We start from the raw sequence: 17,246 nt of genomic DNA, 5'->3' as shown, positions 1-17,246 counted from the left end.
AGAAGTTTCTTACAACAGCGTGAGATATGTGATAAGACCTTATGTACATATGTGCTTGGCCTGGGAGTCAAAAAGCAGTAAAAGGTTATCTCTCTGAGTGCCAGAGGTATTTATGATAATAAGTATTATAGCTAACCAGAAGCTTCCCTTAAAGGCACAACCCAGAAATTGCAAGAATGGCTTTCTCTCATAGCCCATTGGCCTCAACTTACTCTGACTGCAAAGGGTGCTGGGACATAAAGTCTCCAGCTGAACAGCCATTGCCCCTTAAAACACTGGAGTTTCTATTACCAAGAGGAGCAAAGGGAATGATGGTTCTAAAGGGGGAACAGTAAGCAATTTCTGCACCTGTCATTTTTATTCCGAGCTTTCTTGAGATACAATTGACATGACACTGTATTAGTTTAAGGTATACAACGTAAGCACCTGACATATTCAAAAATATTAGGTATATATTGCATATGTACAATATGATCACCACAATAAGTCTAGATGGCACCCATCCCCTCACATAGTTACAATTTTTTTTTCTTGTGATGAGAATTTTTAAGATATCCTCTGTTGGCAACTTTAGATGATACACTACAGTACTGTTAACTGCAGTTGCTGTGCTGTACATCAATCCCCAGGACTTCTTTATCTTATAACTGGGAGTTTGTACCTTTTGATCATCTTTACCCATTTCACCCACCTCCCACCTGCCTCTGGTGACGACCAATCTCTTAAGTATTTGAAGGGATGGCTGAGAGAATCACTTAGAACCTCAGGAATGGAAGCAAATCCAGGGGCCATCTGATAGCCTCTCTGGGGATATTTGGACTTTCTCTTCAATATTACCATCCGCCTCTCCCCCAGCACTCTCAGGGGGTCACCTACCTGTTTGGGCACTGGCAGGGATGCGGCTTGTTTGCAATACTGCTCTTCCGGGCACATTAACTGAAAAGAAATGAGCCCTACCATTAGAAGCTATCGTCACCCTGTTTATATCATCAGTTCTCAGAAGCTGGATCTTAAAAATGAGAAGTGACACTGTAATGGGATTAACGCATCAGCTAATGTAATGGGCTCCTTTAGTCAAAACTAAAAGCCATTTAGGGGAAGCACATGAAAGCCATCCATCTAGGAAGGAAAACGTCTCTTCTGAATCCTCAGCAAAATTGGGATTAGAGGGGGACCGCTAAGCTGTAGGGGGTACACCCTTTAGAGGTTTCTTTCTAGACAAGAATTGTGGAATGGGCTCTGCCGCGGCCCTGGTTTACTGATCTTCATAATGAGCACTAGAGACAGAACCCTAAGTGACTGCTGAGCCCCCATCCATTGACCTTGACTATCCTCAAAGGAGACACATGGAACAGAAGACACTAAGTAGCCGAGATCCTTACATCTTTTGCAGACCTTCCCTCTGCAGAAAAATAGGAGCAAGAAGCTTGAAGGCAAGATACGCTCCTTAAAAAACAAACAAACAAAAAACTTTGCTATTTGCATATACGCTGATGAATCCTTTAATTAAAGCAATTTGACATTCTAAGGTGTTTTCTCTAATGGCACACATGCACTTCTGTTTCTGATAGGCTGGAAAGTAGGGTATTATCAGAAGATCTGGCACAATGTTGGGTGGATTGTGTGCATAGTTTTAATTGAATTCTCATTTTATTTTTAACTTCCAGAACAGACGGAGTCTGGGGACCAAAATAATCCCACTCTTCCATAAGTCCTTGAAAATGAGTGGCTGTGATCCCATCCATCATTTGATCGGCATTTATATAGATCACCTACTCTATGCCTCGTGTCTGGGCTGCAAAGGAGAGCTATTTTTGTTGCAATAGTCCTGTTGTGGGATTAGCGCTTTAAAGGTTTCAGCGATGGTCACTGCTGGAGCAGAAATGGGTAAATTACAAGTAGGTACAGGAACAGGATGTGACCATCAGGTGGAGGAGGAGGCTCGCAGGACAGTGAACAACCAGCTGGCTGTGGCTGGCTAACTAAGGCCGCTGAGGAGACTCAATGAGCTCGGTAAAGAACACCAAGGTCCATCAGTGATACTGCTCCGGGAAGCCATAAGGAGGAGCTGCTGACAGAATGCCTCGTGTCGGCCATCCCTGCTGAAGGGATAGAGAAGGCTGTAGGTAGAAGACGGGGCTCCAAAGAGCAGGTGGACACAGGAACTGAGACGATGGACCCAAAATTATTTAATCTGAGCATCAGCTTATAGACCAGAGAGATATAACAAAGAGATAGAGAGTAATGAGGAACCTTCTAACAGGAATCAGATACTCTGCAAGTATTTATTGGCACCTGTCCGGCTGGCAAGGAAAGGCGTTGTAAAACCAGAGGAATATTTATGGGGCTGACACGGGATAAACCCTCTCCTCTGGCTCAAGCTCGCTCTAGGAATACCTCCTGGACCAGGAAATGACCCGGGAACCGGAGGAATGTACCAGCCTGGGGCTGTTGAACATCCTCCAATCTCAGCCTTGCAAACTGGGTGACAAATCGTGCCGCCCTCTGGCCCCTGCCCTCTTTTCCTACCCAGGCTGTGCAGCAAGAGCACACAGACCTTCTCCTCTGACATCACTGTCCTCCCCCGCCTCATCACACCTCGGCTGGAGGCCCACTGCACCAGACAGGCTGGCCACAGGCAGCTCTGGGGGTCCTGGCCGTCCAACAGCTGCCCTCCCCTGGGGCAAGTGACTTGGCTTGGGCGTGACTTCAGGCCATTTTCTGAACAAACACTCCCTCAGCACCCTGTGCCGGGTACTGCTTGCTTTAAGCACCTTACAACATTAACTCACTTCAAGGGTACACTTATCTCGATGAGGACAGAGAAAAGTACAGCATTGTGGGACCGTTATATTGTCCCCCTGAAACTACTATAACACTGGGTTAATTATACTTGAATAAAAATATACAAAAAAGAAACCCCCTCTCTGCAATAGGTCATTTTGTTATTTCCTTGTGACAAATAAGGCAACTGAAGCACAGTGAAGTTAAATAGATTGCCTAAGCTGGGCGTGAGCTTCTAGAGTGGGTGCTCAGCCTCAGAGATCCTGGCAACCCCCCCCCCCACCGCCCCCCAAGGAGGCAGCACAGTCCCGCCACCAAGCCTTCCGGGGAACGGAGCAGGCTCCCAGGCAGGTGTGTGCCCCTGTGGCCATCTGTTAGGTCAGCACTCTTTCTGAAATCCACGCATTCCTGCGTGAGAAGGGTCCCCCATCTTTCTCTCTGATCAGGACCAACTTTCCCTCTCGTTCTTCCTCCCTTACCTCCCCTGAAAATGAGATTTTTGTTCATGATTATTATTTGGGGTGGGGGATCCTAGGGAGCAGAAGATTGTCATAGGAACAGCAAGTGGTCTGCCCTGTGTTTCAGGAGGGAAAAGAGGTCGGTGCTGCCTTGTCTTAGATAACGTTTTAGATCTGGCTCTCAGGGGGTGCTGACAGATGGGCCCAAGATGCTTGCTTGATGTGACACTGTTTCTTTTCTCCCTGAAAAGTATTCAGTTAAGCTCTGCTTGGAAGGGAGGATCTGTCCTTTCGCTCCCCCCCCCCCCCGGCCCGGGGCCATCCACAGGACAAAATCGTCAGCAACGTGTCTTGTGGCCTGAGCTGTTTGTCCGATATAACCCCTGCAAACTGGGGGTGAGGGTGTGGAGGTGGGGGACGTGTGCTTCAACAGAACCAGCCACACATGCTCACACATCCCGACACCCTCATCCCCCTCCCAGCCTGCCTTGGAGACAGCGTTCTGGGGAGCAGCCATAGACAACACTTCCTTTCGTCAACCATCCACCTCAAGGGCCTGCCAGCCCATGGCCAAGTCCCACCCAGCAGAGGTGCTCCCTCCTCCTGTCGACCAACTTTAGCTACAGAAACACTGAGAAGAAATGGAAAATTTAAAACTAAATCCATGCTTTCTTTTTAAACCCTGGGTCTGATCAAATTCCTAGGCATGGCACCCTTCTCATTGAATCTATACACAAGGAAGGCATTTGGGACACGAGATGTATTATATCCTATCTACAAAGGGCAGAGAAAGGGGAGGGTAGCTGATTCTTCTAAATCAGCTTGTCTGTCTCTTATTCCTACTAATTTGGGAGATTACAGGAGGCAGCGGGTCACTCACTGCTGAATTCCCGGGTCCTGGTGCCTGGTAAGCACTTGGTCAATATTCACTGAAAGACAATGGCCTGACTTTCAATATGAGTAACCAAGGGAATCCACTAGTTTCCCAGCACAACAGCCTGATCCATTCTTTCCTTTTCCAAACTTCCTTCTCAAGAAGCAGCTCGGAACTACCTGAGCTGTGGTACCTCTCAGGCTTCGTACATGGATTACCACTGGGGCCCAGAAGGGACCACAAGGCGGGGACGACATCATGGCAACAAATCACCAATCCAGGGCAAGGACACACCGAGAAACCGCAGCCACCAAATTGACTCCCTAAGTAAAGATATACTCAGAGCGAGAGGCCAGGTCCAAGTCAAAGTCACAAACAGGAGACACAAAGTAGTTCTTCCATCCCAGGCACAGAATTCAAACGGAGATGGGGAGCCTGAGCAAAATCCAGAGGTCTGCAAGGAAAACTAAACGTGCCCCAAATTAATCTTAGTATGTCAAACACGTTCGAAACCGATCTCATCCACTCCCCTCTCGAAGCTTTGTTCTCATCCTCAGAATGCCCCATTTCTGTGGAACCTCACGCATTCACTTCCTTGCAGGAGAAGTCAGGGAACATTCCTGATTCCTCACTACGTTCCAGAGATTTTACCTGTTAAATGTTTCTGGGATCTGCCCTTCCTTCGACACCTGCTAAATGCTTCTGGGTTGCGCCCGTCCTCTGTACTTGCTTCTGTGATTCATGCCCTAGTTAGAGACGATTTCTCTCCTCTGGGTTACATTACCACCTGTCCTCCGGGCCTGGCCCTCCCAACGCCTCCTTCTCTAGACAGAATGATCTTTCCAAAACACCCATCTTCCCCAGTCACTTAAATAGAACCCAATCACACAGAGAATTGGATTTAATTAGCGTGCCCTACAACGGCTCTGTGGCACTAACCTCCAGCCTCCTCTCCCATCCTCACTCTTGATGCTCTAATAATGCGATGATCCGTGGTCCCCACACCAGCTCGTCTGTTCGCGCTCCCATGACTTCTCTCTTGCTGCCTCTCTGCCCAACTTCTCACCTTCTTTTAAATAGTTCTGTGGCTTCAATTTTTTTATTTACTAAATTATTAAAAGGACTGATTTTTTTTTAATTTTTTTTAACGTTTATTTTTGAGACAGAGAGAGACAGGGCATGAACAGGGGAGGGGCAGAGAGAGAGGGAGACACAGAATCTGAAGCAGGCTCCAGGCTCTGAGCCATCAGCCCAGAGCCCAACACGGGGCTTGAACTCACGGACCGCGAGATTGTGACCCGAGCTGAAGTCGGACGCCTAACCGACTGAGCCACCCAGGCGCCCCCAAAAAGGACTGATTTTTAAAAAAATCAGTCAACTGCTATTTCTGGTAAAATGTTATACTTTGTATCCTCAAAACCTGGGTGATGCAGAACAGCTAGAAACACTGAGTGAAAACTTTCTTTTTCTTTCTTTCTTCTTTTTCTTTGCCATAAGGTAAAATTATTATTTGGGAAAAAATTTAGAAACATTTACACAGCAGAGCATATCTATCCTAAATGAAATCACATAAGAAAGAGATTACAAAACAAGAAACAAATGGTTGCAAAATGTCAACTCCCCTCAAGTGATCTGTGAGGTTAGGGCTGACCTCGTAAAACTTTACTGAGTTTAGCCTGGGATATTGTTTTGTCCAGGTTTTTCTGGTGTGTATGTGTGTTATTTAAAAAACTCATCGAAATTTATTAAAGTAAATGCTACATTACTCTGACAGATTTCTAATGACAGCTCCTCACATATGGGAATGGTCTTTGTTGTTTTAAGTCTCCACACAGTCATATCAAACTTCAGTGGTGGTTTGAGCCACAGTGGATCTTTTTTTCCCAAACAAAATATCACACTTACACCATCTGATTCTGTAGAGTCCAATGAGGTGGAAATACTATGTTCCTAAGACTCATATCAGTATTCTCATAAATGTATTGTGAGTGTATTCTATATTCTAAAACACTATCTTAGGAACTAAAATTCTGTCAAACTTCAGTAAGAACAAATGTAGTATCAGTTAAGTAACAGCAGTGAGACTAAAAGGAGGCTAAGTCAAAATCGCTTATAGAGAGAAAAAGCAGGAAAATGTTCTGCTGACTCCAACCTGTGTGCGAGCCTGGACCCTGTGTCCTCCCAGCTTATGTCCTCCTGAGGACCAGGTGATGCAGGGGCGCCCTGCCCGTCGCGGCCTCTGTCCGGGCTGCTCGTTCAACGGTACAGGAAAATGGGCCACTCGAAAGAAGCTGGCATATTGTGCACGGGAGGTCCAGTGAGATGGGTCGGCAGGAAACGGCCGCCCGTGTACTTGATCCCAGCCGCCACACAGGTGACCCCACTCTAATCAGCAGCCCCACCGAGACAGCTCGTAGACAAGGGGCTTCCCTGGACCAGTGAAGTGACCTCTTGTCTCAGAAACGTTCATGAGACTGAGGTGGTTATATCTTGGCCCATCTGTTTCACTTGTAAACTTTCATGGTGACCTTCCTGTTAGCACTCATATCTTTCCAACTGAAATGTTGTTTTCTGGGCCCTGCTCACAGCCAGGAACCTGTTCTAACCAATCCCCCGCCCCCGCAACCGAGGATGGCTCGGCTTGGCTCAGGGCCTGCAACCTAGGACCTTTCCTTCTGCAAGTTAAGCTCCTCTTTTCTGACTGGGCTTACAGTGAGAATTGGGCAACATCTTCTAGGTTACACAGTTGAGTCTGTTCAGTGACCCTGACTGCAGAGGGCTCTCCAAACTTTTCCAAACCCTGAAGACCTACCTAAACTAACTTGTGAGAACACAGTCACTCATGAGAGAAAAGTGCTTTCTCTTTCAGAACAAGTGTTAGCATCAAGGATTCACTTTCTGAGGGCAAGTTTGTGCTTTGACTCTTGGCTACAGACTCAGCCAAAGAATAAAGAGAAATATAAAACTGTTTCAGCATTGGAAGCTCCATCAGCTTTCCAGTTGGGCTGAAGTCAGTGGTTAAATGAGTCTCCTGGAGAAAACTTATCTCAGCAGAGGTAGAAATGGGTTTCTTTTCTTAAGTTGGCCATGAGCCTTCAGTGCACTGCTTTTTGAGGCCTATTCTACACTGTGGGCAGCTGGCTTGGGGTCTGGGATCTTGGGGTTCGGGGAGAGATGTAGGTTTGGAAACTGCTTCCTTGTTGCCTCTTCCCTCTACCATATTGTGGAAACATGAGCTCCAAAGTTGAGATCAATGGCAAGAACCCTCCGTACAAGCCGGCAGCTGCTTGGCCCCCTCACAGTGCCACAGGGAGTGCAGATTTGGCAGAAGTTCCCCAGCCCATTGATCTCAGAATCCAAGGGGGCCATTTATGACTTGTCGGGCTGTGTTCTTTCTCCTTCCCTTGGATCTTCAGGCATTTAAAATCCTCGTGAGGCAAATAAAGGGGTATGCGATCGAAACCACCTTCGTGAAAAGCTAATGGGTGCTGTAGGGCCTCTTTCTACCCCAGAGCTCCCAACCGCCTTCCTGTCACCCGCCACCCCCCTCTGTTCCTTCAGTGAGCATTTATGGGGAGCATATTAGGTACAAGGTGCAATGGTAGGTTCCGTGGGAGACACCTCTCTCTCTAGGCCTTCCTGTTCTCCACAGAATCTTCTTTACCACTAATTTACCCCTCTTTGGTTAATCTGAAAGCTTCTGCTGAGAGTCGTGCTTTTACACAAAGCCCGAGCGCCCCTGGAGGGTGGCAGAACTCTGTGAAATGTTCCAAGCTGTGCTCAGTAGAAACATTCCATTCAATCTCTCAGTCTTTATCACAAGAACATTACAAGCTGTTCCCATCAAGTGCAGTCCAGCCAGAGTGAACGGAAGCAGCAGTGTGGGGCTTATCAGACACCCCCTGCCTATTGCCTCCATTTGGACTTAGACCTTGAGGGGGTGAACAATGCCACTCTGTCCTCACAGTGGTCTTGGCCATGGCAGCATAGGAGCGGTGCTTCTGTGTTCCTACAAGGTAAAATCTGCCTCACAGTCGTGTTCATCCATTTGCTTCAGGGAGGACAACGGTTTTATCAAGAGCTACAGAATGCAAAAATGTGAGAACCAGTGTTCTGTAAGTTATTTGGATTAAATCTCGTAATGGTATCTCTGACTATGTCATTTAGATGACTGTGGCCTCTGTTTCTCATTTAAGCAAAGCCGGAAGTATGACAATACCTGACTTCAAGATATACCACAGGGGCACCTGGGTGGCTCAGTCGGTTAAGTGTCCGACTTTGACTCGGGTCATAATCTTGCTGCTTGTGAGTTCAAGCCCCGCACTGGGCTCTGTGCTGACAGCTCAGAGCCTGGAACCTGCTTCAGATTCTGTGTCCCCCTCTATCTCTGCTCCTCCTCCGCTCACACACTGTGTCTCTTCTCAAAAATAAATGAACATTAAAATTAATATATAGATATAGATATAGATATAGATATAGATATAGATATAGATAGATATACCACAAAGCTGGGGCACCTGGGCGGCTCAGTCAGTTAAGCATCCGACTTTGGTTCAGGTCATGATCTCATGGTTTGTGAGTTCAAGCCCCTCATTGGGCTCCGCACTGTCAGTGTGGAACCTGCTTGGGATTCTCTCTATCTCCCTCTCTCTCTCTGCCCCTCCCCCACTTGCTTGCTTGCGTGTGCTCTCTCTCTCTCTCTCTCTCTCTCTCTCACTCTCTGAAAATAAACTTAAAAGATACACTACAAGCTGTAATAATCAAAACTATGGTACTGGCACCAAAATGGACATAGCTTAACAGAACAGAATAGAGGATCCAGAAATCCATTATTGTATGGTCAATTAATCTACACCAAAGCAGGCAAGAAAATGTAATGAGGAAAATACAGTCTCTTCAATAAATGGTGCTGGGAAAACTGGACAGCTCCATGCCAAAGAATGAGACTGGACCACTTTCTAATACCATACACAAAATAAACTCAAAATGGATTAAAGACTTAAGTATGAGACTTGAAACCATAAAACTCCTAGAAGAAGTAATTGACATCAGACATAGAAACATAATATCTGACATCTGAAACATTTTTCTAGATATGTCTCCTCAAGCAGGGAAACAAAAGCAAAATTAAACTATTAGCACTACATCAAAATAAAAAGCACTTTTTGTTTTAATGTTTTTATTTATTTTTGAGACAGAGAGAGACAGAGCATGAGTGGGGAAGGGGCAGAGAGAGAGGGAGACACAGAATCTGAAGCAGGCTCCAGGCTCTGAGCTGTCAGCACGGAGCCTGACGCAGAGCTCAAATTCATGGACTGTGAGATCATGACCTGAACTGAAGTCGAATGCTTAACCAACTGAGCCACCCAGGTGCCCCAAAATAAAAAGCTTTTGCACACCAAAGTGAAAACATTAGCATGTTTTAGGAATTCTCTAAGCTTGATGCCTGATACAATATCTGGCACTTTATGCATACTCAAAGAATATGTTTCTTGAATAAATATGTTGATTAGGACATGAAACCTGATATATAAGGAGCATAATGCACTTTGGAGGTCACAGCATGAGTTCAAATGTTAGAAATGCCTGAGGGACAACCAGCATAGGTGACCAGCTGACAGCTGGAAATGTGAGTCTACAGGTCAAGAGAAAGACTGGGGTGGGCTCCCCTCTTCCACGAAGGCCACCTATGGTCCAGCCTTCCCAAGCACAGAGTGATATGCTTGTGCATACATCTTGCAGTTGCTATCTGTGATGATTCTCATTTACCTCCATCTTGAGAGTGTGAGCTCCTTGAGACCAGGGGCTATATTGCGGATCAATTTTATCCCTAGGACTAGGATGGTCCATGGTACAAGGCAGATACTCAAGAATGTTTGTTGACTGAATTATCAAATGAGTCCTGAGCATGGTTCTTGGCCCACCCTCTTTTCCTACATCCAAATTTTGAGAAGATCTGTCTATTCTGCTCCTCTCTCTTGGGCCTCATGAAGCTTACTTGAGCTTTGACAATAGCCTCTGATGAGTCCATTTGCTTCCAGTCTTGTCCCTGCTCCCAAATTCATCTTTGACTCCCCCCTCCACATGCCTCCCGCCCCCCTACTAAAATGGCCATGCTAAATCAAGATCTGCTTCAGGTAGCTTTGCAGATTAGAAGCCTGGAACAGTTCCTCATTTCTTTTGAGATAAAACCCAACCCCCTCCCTGAGGCATGCAAAGCCCTTTAGAATCTTGCTTCTGCTTATGCCCCCTTCACCCCATTTGCCAGGCTCTTGATTTCAGGGAAGCTTAGGTTTGTGGCTCAACTACTTATTCACAGAAGTTCAAGGGCAACTTTTTTCATCTGGACAGCAATTCATCAACTACAAAGTGGGTAAGCTACCACTTCCTATTTCAGAGATTATCATGAGGATCAAATTATTAAAAAAACAAAACAAAACATGTAAGGTGCTTGGCAGAGTAACTAGTACATAGTGCAGGTTAAATCAATGTTTGCTATTACTTTTATTATTATGGACACCTTTTTAAAAATATTTCTTGCTCACTCTCCTTTGTGCCCATCATAAACTGTTTCTCCTTTCTTCTCTTTGTCTAATTCATTTCTCAAGATGTAAGACTCAATTCATATTTCACTTAATCAAAGAGGCCTTTCTTGAGCCTACCATCTTACATAAAGTTTTACGGATTCCTCAAGAACTATGTGCCTACCTCTATTTATTCCAGTGTTTTATAAGTGGATATTTTAAGTTTATTTATTTATTCTAAGAGAGACAGAGAGAGAGCACAAGTGGGGGAGGGGCAGAGAGAGAGGGGAACAGAGGATCTGAAGCAGGCTCTGCATTGTCAGCACAGAGCCCTATGTGGGGCTTGAACTCAACGAACCATGAGATCATGCCCTGAGCTGAAGTTGGACGCTTAACCGAATGAGCCATCCAGGCACCCCTATAAGTAGTTTTCTTTATAAACAGTTATTAAATGAATGAAAATTAGTTACTGGTCTTATCTACCTGTTCCACTATACCATGAGACCCTCAAAAGCAAGAGGACATTTCATATAGTGTCTAGCATAAGTATTTAATTAATGCTTTATGTAGGGAAGAAGGAAGGGAGAGAGGAGCCTTTAAGAGAGGTGGGGAATGTGGGGGGATAGGAGTTCTTTTAACAAATTAATGTTCAATTCTAGAGATGCTGAGATGACTAGCAAACAGATAGGTTTAGGGTCTGGAGCTCAAGAGAAAGACCAGGAGCAGGTACAGACTTGGGAGATGCAGTATAAGGGTGGTTCAAGGCCCAGGAGTGAACACAATAGCCTCGGGAAGATGTCCAGAAGCAGGGGAAGACAAGGAAGGACTGACTCCTGGGAGGCACCGTATTTCAAGGGCAGGCAAAAGAACGCCCAGCAAAGGAGAATGTGCTTCCCTCCTTGAACCTAGGTATGGTTCAAGGGGGGAAGATCCCTCACTTGTGACCTGAATAACTAAGATTTCAGGATGCAAAACATTCCATCTCTCCTTCAAGGGGCGACAAACTAGGTTAAGTAAATGTTATTGAGTCATATGCCAAACAGCTGTGTCCTTCTCCAGTCCAATTTCTCACCGCTGTTCCATAGGAGACTTGGCCAGGTCTCTCCCCTCTCTCCCCACTTACATGCTCTGTTTCCTTCCTCCTCCTCCACCCCCACTATTCAATCCTGGAGTCTTTGCTTATGCTAATCTTCTCATCTAAACTCTCCTCGTTCTTCTCTATTTATCCAAAATCCTTAGCCTCCAATGTTTCTCCAAAGATCCACTCCCTCCATGGAGCCTTCCTTGGTCATTCCAGTTCACAGTGACATCCCTGTCCTCTCATGTCTGGATTTGTGGTACCCACACTTACACTGTCTTGTTTGTTGGCTTGGTTGTTCTTAAAGTGACCCACCTCCAGAAAAGAAGCTATGTCCTAAGACATAGTCTTAGGTCATAACTCACAATTCATAACCAGACAGTGTGTGCACATTCTTGTCTCCCTTACTCTGGGAACTTTTTACCCACTGCTTTTCTAGAGACTTCTGGGCTGGCCTGAGAGTAGAGTTCTGACTTTGGCCTGGGTGGTCTGGCATCATCTGGACGAGCAGGACAGCTACTGTGGCCTCGAAAGCTGTCCTGTGGCCTCAAAGAGTTAAAACACCTCTTGCAGGGTTCAATTTCCAGAGAGGCAGCTCTTTCAAGGTCAAAGTTAGCAGAGATGATTCATTCCTAAATCAGACAATTCAGTTAAATGCAGGGCAAAGAAGGAACGTTGGCAAATAGAATGTTTTCTCTTTTAAAGGGGTTAAGTTGGTGACTTAGGGACACAAACAGGACTCTTCATCCTGGTAACCCTGGAGTCTGACATACAGAGTCTGGCTATTGGGGACAAAGGTACCCACGGGCTGGGGAAGAGAGGGCTGGGCAAATTCCAGGTAGGACCACTCCATCTGGCCATGGACGAGACAGGTGGCTGGTAGATGTAGCCCCTTAGCTATAGCTCTCCCCTGGGCCCCATTTGCACACTCAAACTGTGTGCCAAACCAAGAACAGACAAGTCTCGGACACTAAGACCAAGGCCCAGGCCTCCCATTTGGCCTGAACTCTAATAAGTTCATAGAATGCTGGGTGTTCCCAGAGCTAGATTTCCATTTCATTTCATTTCTTACGAAAATCCCTTTCGGAATGACCTATTTAAGACAGCCTCAGTCAGGGCCAGTCCTGCTTTCCAGAGAGCCTGCATTGCCAAATGGAGCACGTGTCCAAGGAAGAGGGGACAAAAACGTTAGCTGCCACTGAGTGGGTGATGTCAGGGTGCCAGACAAGGCAGTAGGGCACTTATGAACACCATCAGTGATGGGAAAAGTGGGCGTCGTTACGTCCATGTTGCAGAAAAGCAAACTGGTTCAGGTAAGCCAGACGTGTTTTCAAAGCCCAACCCCACCATTTTCATTTAAATCTTTCCTGAGGGCCTACCTTGTGCAGAGCATTGATCTGGGGATGCTACATCAGTGAATAACACAGAGAAGACCCCTGCCATCACTGAGTTAACGTTTTGTAGAGCAGTAGGAAGGGAAGGGAGGGAGGGACCAATCAAGCAAGTGATAAGGTAATTTTAAATGGGGCAATTACGAATAAAAACAAAGGGATGATGAGGAGAGGGGCCGGTAGCCACACACGCTTTAGATACTAATGTGTCCTGGGTCACAAACAATTTATTTGCTGGAAAAAGCTACTTAACTTCTCTGGGTCTCAGCGTTCTCATCCAGGCAGTGGGTGTACTAATTGTGCCTGCCTCATGGTCACTGTGAAGATGAGTGAGCTGTGAAGTTCCAGGCACAGAGCAGGCACTTGGTAAGAGCTGGCTCATTATTATTATTAGATTCAGTGACTTATCCCAAATCATTCCAGGTTGCCTCCTGCCTCCAAGGACCAGGGCACGCTCCGGGGCTGGCATCAGGGGCTGCTTCTTTTTCTTCAGTCCTGGAGGGAGCACACAGGCTTCAAGGCCAGAAAGATCTGAGTTCAGATCCACCTCCATCCCTTCATGCCATTTTGGCCACAGGAGGTTACTAAACTTTCCTGAACCTCTGCCATCCGTAAAATCCCATTACTACGAGGCATCTCTCCAAAGTGGTGCCAAGATTATTCCCGCAAGAGATGAACGTGTGCCAAGTTCTTACCAGGTACTGTGCACATTTAGTGCTCGCGACAGAAGTTCCCTCCTTCCTTTCACTATGAAGGCCATACCACTAGCACAGCCCAGGATTAAATGATCTGGTCTCCCATGAGTTCGGAATATGGTTATCGTACCTGTTGCCCATGAGGGATTGGAAGAGAATGATGGCAAGTCTGGATAATGCCGGTGGGCACGATATTCATTCATTTGACACACATTCTTCAAGCGTCCTTTGTGTGCTATGTCTGGGATTATCTAGATGACCAGAGCTCCGTCCCTGCCCTCTAAGACTCATGGTCTATGATGACAACAACTTAGGGCTGTGTTAGAGGGGTGTAAGTAAGATACTTTGGATGCACAGAGGAAAAACATGCTTAATTCCATCTAGAGAGGGCAGGAAAGGTTTTATGGAGGAAGTAACATTTGAGCAAAGGATGAATTGTTAAATTTTTTTTTAATGTTTATTTATTTTTGAGAGAGAGAGAGGCTGAGCATGAGTGGGGGAGGGGCAGAGAGAGAGAGAGAGGGAGACACAGAATGTGAAGCAGGCTCCAGGATCTGAGCTGTCAGCGCAGAGCCTGATGTGGGGCTTGAACTCACGAACCATGAGATCATGACCTGAGACAAAGTCAGATACTTAACCGACTGAGCCACCCAGGTGCCCAGGATGAGTAGTTTTCTAGGCTAAGTGGAACACTGTAGAAAGAAGTTGCTCTGGGCAGAAGTAACAAACTACACCAAGGCCAGGAAGGGAGACAGACAGCACCGGAGTTCAGCATGGCTGGATCCCACAGCAAGGTGGAGAAGTGATAATGAAGGGAGACAGGGCTAAAAATGTGGGTGTCATCCAAGGAACAAGGGCCTTAGACAAGCCATGATGAAGCTGAAGAGTGGCCTGAAGGGCTCCCTACACTGTCAGGAGAACCAAGGAATTGTGAAGGACAAATGAATGAATGAATGGATGGATGATCCCTATGACACCTGACATTCCAGAAAGTGCTCTTGTGCATAGATTGTTTCACTTAAAAAATAAGGGAAATTCTTGTGCTCCATCGAAGAGTTTTAAAAAACCTTGACACCTGGCATCATCCATGAAACCCAACATCATTCAGCCGAAATCACTTCATAAGTAGGGGTACGGGAGGGAGAATGTGGAGGGGCATCTGCGTGAGCCAGGGAGCTGCCCTCACTTCAGCACCCTCCTGAACCAGCTGACAATCTCAGGGCACACAGTGGGATTGGTGCTGACATACTTCATGGGCCCCAACTGACTTTCTGTGACATGCTGCCTCTTCCCGTGGAGGGGGCTGTGTCTCTACTGGTAGGCAGGGGGCTCACAGGTTGGAGGTCTCCAAACCTCCAGTGCAACAGAGAGGCCACTAGGCCCAGCGGAGCAGCTCCAAGTTCATGGCCTGGGACTGGTCTCAGCCTAAATCCACACATCACCACTTAGCCGTTGTGTGACTGGAGGAGTACCTGTAGTCTGAACTTCCCCTTCCCGGTGTACAGAGTGTTCAAGTGTCCCAGTGTGCCCGGGGACAGCCCAGAATTCTGCCTGCTGCTCTGCTGTAATGGGTGACAGGGCCTCCTTTTGCTCTCAAAATGATCAACTCATGATACGACCCCCTCACTCATCTTCCCCATCTCTGCTCTACGGTTGCTAAGTAGGTGAAACGCATTAACACTGTTTTGGTCGGGACCGTTTGTGGGGCAAGTATTTACTAATGCAAACGGCGGAGGGAGTTTTGGCTCACCTCACTAAAAATACGGATTTTCAAGTTCGAGGCTGTGGGATGTGTACTTTGTAGCGTGGCACAACTTTCTCAGTATTCTTACTTTTCCTCCTCAGCCTCTTTAAACCTTGTCTGGAAATTTGGTTACTTGTACGCATGGTGGGGTGAACAGAACGTGAGGTTTGGAGCCGGAAGACATCCTAGTGGACTCTGAACTTCCCTGGGTATGAATTTCCCTGTCACACATACATCACTGGGCGTCCGTAAGGGTCCAGGGAGACCCTCCGTGTGGAAATGCTCTGTAAACACAAAGCAGGTGAGTGGGTGTAAAAGGGCAGCACAGCAGTTCGGAACAAAAGCTACCTTGCTTCCAAACGTACGCAAGACTGACCTCTGATCCTAATCTTCTATAGAGACCAAAAGAATAAACATTGTTGGGGTTCAGAAATGGTAACAGTTGAGGAGCACGACAGGACGTGCCTGGAAGGTGGACATGAACGGGGAAGACAGAAGATCAGGGCATGCTTTGGGATTTCTTCCACAACGATGGAGTGACAACAAAGTGTTCCCAATTGTTGGGGTGACTGGAGTGACAGCAGAGAAGGGCGGTTGAGGAACATGGACCTTGGACCGAGACAGCCTGGGTTTGAGGATTAAATGGGATCATGGAATAAGATGCGTAGTACAGTACCCGACACACAGAGAGTGATCAACGAGCAGGTGTTCACTGTGATTAGCATGTGATTCACCCAGGCTGGGTGGCGCCTCCTGCAAAGGGCTTAATGCCTGGGCGCTGACTCCACATCGTCACCCTCCTCCTGTTGTTGATATGAACAAGCGGGGATGGCAACCATCGAGCAACATTTGGTGGCAAAGGGTGATTCAGCAGGACCCAGGGTTGGATTATTTCCTGTGCGCGGTGGATTTCGCTCACAAACTGCTCACAGAGGAAAACTTCTCACCAAGATGGGACATCTTCCTTCGGGGTCCCCGGGGTGTGAGAGGCATGAGGGGTCCCTAAGTGAAAGGGTCGGAGGGAGGAAGTCTGGCTACTCCCTGAACTGCCAGAAGTGCTCCCCTGGGTTTCTGACATTTGTTGTGTTTGTTCACTCTGTAATGTCGGGGAAGGTCTGGGCGTGTTCAGTAGACATGCTTTGGGAGGCCGTGCTGACTCTTGGAGCCACGTCCTGGAGCCCCACGGATGGCTGCACAATCCCACAATCCCACAGGTTATGTCCAGACGATGCGATGGGCATCACCTGAGCATCTGCTGCAGTGGACAAATGCTCTTCCAAAAACGGGTCAATCTCATAAAGGCATAGCGTTAGGGGGTTCCTAGGTGGTGATGAACACTTCTGAATGTGTGTGATAGTGCAGACACCGATCTCTGCGTGTGAAGAAATTATACAGAGCTAGCACACGCACACGGGTACATGTAAAACTGGTGAAATCTGAATGAGGTCTGTACATTGTACCAATGTCAGCCTCCTGGTTTTGATATTGTACGAAAGTTATGGGAAAACACTACCTTTGGGGGAAGCTGGGTGCAGGGTACATGGGAACTCTCTGTACTGTTTTTGCAATTTTCTCTGAGCCTGTAAGTATTTCAAAATTAAAAATATTTTTTTTAATGGATCAAGCTCAAAATGGAGTAATTACTCTATGTTTCCCACTGTTTATGTTTGAGTAGGAAATAGGAAAATTAAATTAGTT

General features: G+C 46.7%; 1 long non-coding RNA gene across 10 annotated transcripts in view; it reads right to left on the bottom strand.

The window, feature by feature from the left end:
• Positions 1-17,246, bottom strand: part of LOC111556558 — a 415,573-nt gene that overhangs the window by 180,981 nt on the left and 217,346 nt on the right. For 9 of the 10 annotated variants that reach the window (XR_006585899.1, XR_006585905.1, XR_006585900.1 and 6 more), the window contains one exon: positions 877-936. The exons of the other annotated variant lie outside the window; for it this stretch is intronic. This is a non-coding gene — a long non-coding RNA (uncharacterized LOC111556558). The remainder of the gene's footprint in view (positions 1-876; positions 937-17,246) is intronic. 10 annotated transcript variants of the gene reach the window in all.

Source organism: Felis catus, chromosome D1, assembly GCF_018350175.1.
Source record: "Felis catus isolate Fca126 chromosome D1, F.catus_Fca126_mat1.0, whole genome shotgun sequence".
Taxonomy (NCBI): domain Eukaryota; kingdom Metazoa; phylum Chordata; class Mammalia; order Carnivora; family Felidae; genus Felis; species Felis catus.
The sequence above is the reverse complement of the archived record's forward strand: the minus strand, read 5'-3'. Positions and strand labels throughout refer to the sequence as shown.